The sequence below is a fragment of the Leptidea sinapis genome, chromosome 20 (assembly GCF_905404315.1).
Source record: "Leptidea sinapis chromosome 20, ilLepSina1.1, whole genome shotgun sequence".
Classification (NCBI taxonomy): domain Eukaryota; kingdom Metazoa; phylum Arthropoda; class Insecta; order Lepidoptera; family Pieridae; genus Leptidea; species Leptidea sinapis.
Genome location: NC_066284.1, coordinates 7,079,046 through 7,083,844, shown reverse-complemented (window position 1 = coordinate 7,083,844; position 4,799 = coordinate 7,079,046). Strand labels below are relative to the sequence as shown.

At 37.4% G+C, this 4,799-nt stretch overlaps 1 long non-coding RNA gene across 1 annotated transcript; it reads left to right on the top strand.

Moving 5' to 3' along the window:
- Nucleotides 1-2,079: 2,079 nt before the first annotated feature.
- LOC126970206 (uncharacterized) lies at nt 2,080-3,023 on the top strand. The gene is made up of 2 exons (XR_007730546.1): nt 2,080-2,225; nt 2,747-3,023. It is a non-coding gene; the product is annotated as an uncharacterized LOC126970206 (long non-coding RNA).
- Nucleotides 3,024-4,799: the final 1,776 nt, after the last annotated feature.

The window sequence follows — 4,799 nt, the reverse complement described above, 5'->3', positions numbered from 1 at the left end:
GTTAAGGGGCTTCACCACCTTATCAAGAATGGTATCTTGATACACTCGTGACGATGTCTTGTTACCATTTTCAGAAAAGATTGGCGTGGTCACTCCTACATAGCTAATACGACACCAAACCATCACTGAAGTCAGATAGTGCCCACGTTGCACTCTGTCGATTAATTGGGAAGCTTCCTTAGAGCTTTGAGCATAATGTTGCTCAATTGTAAGAATTTTCTGATCTGTTAACAAAATTTTTCTGTGACCTCCCTTTGCGTTCCGCTTCAGCAGTTGTATAGATTTTTCCACTCCATTATTTGTTAAATTATCAGTTAAGAAATGACCAGTATGTGTCTTAGAGGCTGCAAGTCCTAGGTCATCTTTTAAATTACGCGACATGCTTCTAGGTATCTTCTATCTTCATCTCCCAAGATAAAATATTTTGCTCTCTGAAAGGTTGTCTACGAAATCTTTCCATTACTGCTTTGACCTTTTTCTGTTACAAACAGAGGAGGTCTCATTGTGTCTACTAATATATGTAGTCCGATACACCAACATTTTCCTAATACCAAGCGTATGGAGAGTTTTAAAAATTGCATTTGGCTCCATACCTACTTTATGTAATGCAATCACAGCGATTCGGTTCTCTTTATCACCCCACTCCATTTTAATATCGCAAAATATTCTACAATGTATTGGCGCCAAAATGAGAAAACTTCCTGAACAATCATATAAAATTGACAGATTCCAAATTCAAATGTAATATGTTGTTTATTATTAATTCTAACAGTATGTATGGCCAGACTAAGTATAATAACGATTTACCGTTTAGAGTAGATGATAGACATGAGATTGTATTGTTTGCTGATTCACTTATTTGTTAAGTGAAGCGACGTGCAGATATTGATGACGAGGTAAGCGATGCACTCTCAAATATAGTGCGTTGTTTTGATTCGAATAATCTGCTTTATACAATTAAAAAAAAAACAATGTTGCTACGGTTCATTAGACCAAACACAGCGGAGGTACAAAAAAAACGTTCTTGAACCAAAGATTGGAACTTGTGGTCACTACAGTCTACTTGGATATTACGTTAGATAAAAAGCTTCCTGTGGTCCATATATTGCCCAACTAGCAAATAGACTCACCTCTGTGACATACGCCGTAAGAAAGATTCGATAGTACACGTACGTTGCTACCGCTAGATTAGTATACTTCAGTTATTTTCACAGCATCATGACGTACGGTATTTTACTGTGGGGTCATGCTGCTGACATTGATATAGTGTTTCCTCTGCAAAAGAGAGCTGTTCGTGCTATATAATATATATTTAAAGAAACAAATATATGACTGTTGATCGTCAGTACATTCATGAAAATTTAGTATACGTTCATAAAAATCGTCACCTTTTTGCTCTTCAGAGGTAATTGGGACGTGAAGATTTCGCGGAGCTGCCCGAACGCTGACCATCCAAGATGGATTCGACGAGTGATCTCTTTTGCGAAATTGGACCCGCCTAACTTTCCCACGTCGACTACCATGGCCATCCAGCTACATGTCAGCGGGCTGCGTCACATAAATCACAATCAAGGAGCTTTCTTCCACGTACAACAAAGCTGTGGAATGAGCTTCCTTGTGCGGAGTTTCCGGGACGATACGACATGGGTACCTTAAAAAAAGAGCTTACTCCTTCCTTAATGACCGGCAACGCTCCTGTGATTCCTATGGTGTTGCAAGAGATTATGGGCGGCGGTGATTGTCGCTCGTTTGTCCTCCTATTCCATAAAAAAAATAGTTGACATTTGAACAGAATATGTTTCACGTACCAACAATAAAGAATTATAAGACAAATAATTAACACCAAGGTATTGAGTTCCATAATGAGGTTCCTTAACCCTCCTTGTGGGTGTCCGACTTGTGTTTGACCGAATTTATTGTTCATATTTTGTCTTTTCTTTATTGACGAACCTAAATGTAGCTTATCAAAGCTAATTTTTCTTATGTGTTATTGTGTTGGTTAGATCCTCATAATGACTGGCTGCTTGTTAGGAACGCCTAATGCGGATATTGTGATTAATATAAGTGTCGTTAGTACACCGAATACATTACTGAAGATCAAGGACGCGCCATTGTCGCCGGCGGGCGTGGTCTATGTTATAGTTGTATATAAACTGGAGCAACTCTCAGATCAGCATCACTTGAGAGTAGCCATCCCAAGAAACTTCACAATGTTCTTCAGATTCGTAAGTTACCGTGTATTTATTTATTTATTACTGCAACAAAATATATGTTTGATTCACTATCAATTATTTTGTCACACTTTGCTAGTCTCGCCACCCGACTTCAGGTTAAATTTGATAGTGTGCGAAGTATAAAATGTGACGACTTTCTCTTTTTACAGCAACTATGAGCCAAAAAATGAAAAATGTGTAATTATAATAGCCGCATATTTAAAATATAATTCTTACAAACGTATTTAGAAGGTTCATTGTGTTCTTACATGAGTATGCGAGTTTTTTTTTAAAACAGTCTTATTCTTTCTGATGTGAGAATTAAAAAATCAGAAAAATTACATCGGGAAGTGATGTAAGGTGTGAGCATCTGCCTATAACAGCGACAAAATAATCCGAGCCGTAAAGCATAAAATTAACGATATACAATATATTATGTATAATATAACCCCGATGACATAGTAAAATGCAATCTCTGGTTTGTAATGATGTTATTTGACAACGGTGTGGTAATAAGTACTGTTCAATTTCAGATCGCTTTCTTCGCCCTGCTGGCGGTAGCCTTCGCCAACCCCAAGCCGGATCCCCAAGTTCTGGCTTACACCGCTCCAGCTGTCTTCCCAGCTGCAGCCAGCGCATATTATGGCTCCGGTTACTACGCTAACCCTTACGTGGGCGCAGCCTACCCATACGCATACAACTACTTCGTCAAATAGATTGTAAACAAACGTACTTATGACAACCTCTATCGACCCAAAGCGTGAAATATGTCCATTAATTAATTAATTTCTTAATAAATTTGAAAAGTGTGTAATGATTTTTATTTTTTACCTGCAAGTCAACTATAATTTTTACACTTTACACAAGCAGATGTTTTTATATTATAATTGTGACGAAGTAAAAGTGTATGTTTTGTGAAAATATGTACACTTTTCGTATCTTTATATACATGGATTACTAACCCGCAATATTCTTTTTTTCTTTTTCAGTTCTTATGTAGTCAATGGTGTTTAGACATGCTTTTTTTGTTGTCCTACAGTAAAATATTGTTGAGATTTCATTATCATTGTTTGTTAATATGTTATTTAATTTACTTATTTTGTTGTATATTAATCCATCTACATTTTATCGTCCTTAAAATAACATAGTATTGATTTCTTCTATCTAAAATAAGATGATTCACGGCTAGACTCTTTTTTACCCTGGTCCTAACAGTGTCTTATTCCAGCTTATGCTTTCTGATTTTATATTGAAATAATATAATTCTGACCGTCGACGTGAATGGCAGGATCTCCGGGGACTCCTCTCAATTTGGGGGGGGGGGGGGCAAGGGTCTATTCTTGGACCGTTCCTCTTTGTTTTATGGAATAGGAAGACAAACGAGCTTACGGGTCACCTGGTGTTAAGTGATCACCACCGCCCACAATCTCTTGCAACACTAGAGGAATAACAGGAGCGTTGCCGGCCTTTAAGGAAGGAGTACGCGCTTCTTTTGAAGGTACCCATGTCGTATCGTCCCGGAAACACCGCACAAGGAAGCTCATTCCACAGCTTTGTAGTACGTGGTAGAAAGCTCCTTGAAAACCGCACTGTGGAGGACCGCCACACATCCAGATGGTGGGGATGATATCCTAACTTGTGGCTTGTCGTGCGAAGGTGGAATTCGGTGTCAGAAATCAGGTTAAACAGCTCTTCGGAACACTCTCCGTGATAAATGCGGTAGAAGACTCAAAATGAAGCGACATCTCTATGCAACGCCAAGTGATCCAGCCGTTCACCCAGCAAATATCTACATAAATGATCTTCCTAACCTTTTAGAAAAACAAGCATAAGGTATTGTTTGCGGAGTATACTTCACTGATGTTTAATATGAAATGAAACCAAGTTATATACGATGACGTTTAGAAACCAAGTTATATATGATGAAGTAAACGACGTTCTATCTGCAATCGTCTACTAGCTTAGCACTAATGACCGAATGTCAAATAGTAAGTAAACGAAATATATAAAATTTACTTTAGCAAATGCCAAAAATGTAGATGCAAGTAAGGAGAGGTGAAAAACTGTCGGAATCAGAATAAGACAGTTAACTGACAAAACTACGGTGCAATTAGTTTACTTTAATTATTTTCATAGTTTTATGTCATATGGTATATTGTTATGGGGCAGTGCAGCCTGTATTTATAACATCCGTGCTGCAGAAGAGGGCTATTCTATTATGACCTACGCCCTAAAGAATCATTAAGAGAAAAATTTAAGAAATAAATATTTTGACTGTTGCGTCTCAGTATATTCTAGATATAGTCTGTATGTTTATATACATTAACGTAATCATATTGTTATCACGAGGAACACACATAAACTTGTTATGCCTACTACTCGGTTAAGTCGAGTTAGTAAGTCTTTTATTGGGCGATGTATATGCTTTTACAACATGATCCCATGAAATGTAAAAAAATGTGATACGAAATTTAAAAGAATTATTAAAAACGTTTGTGTGGTAAAGGATATTATAACATGATTTTCCAAATGATACCATAGACTGGGAACGGAGCGAACACCCTCAGGCTATTTAGTAATCCATAT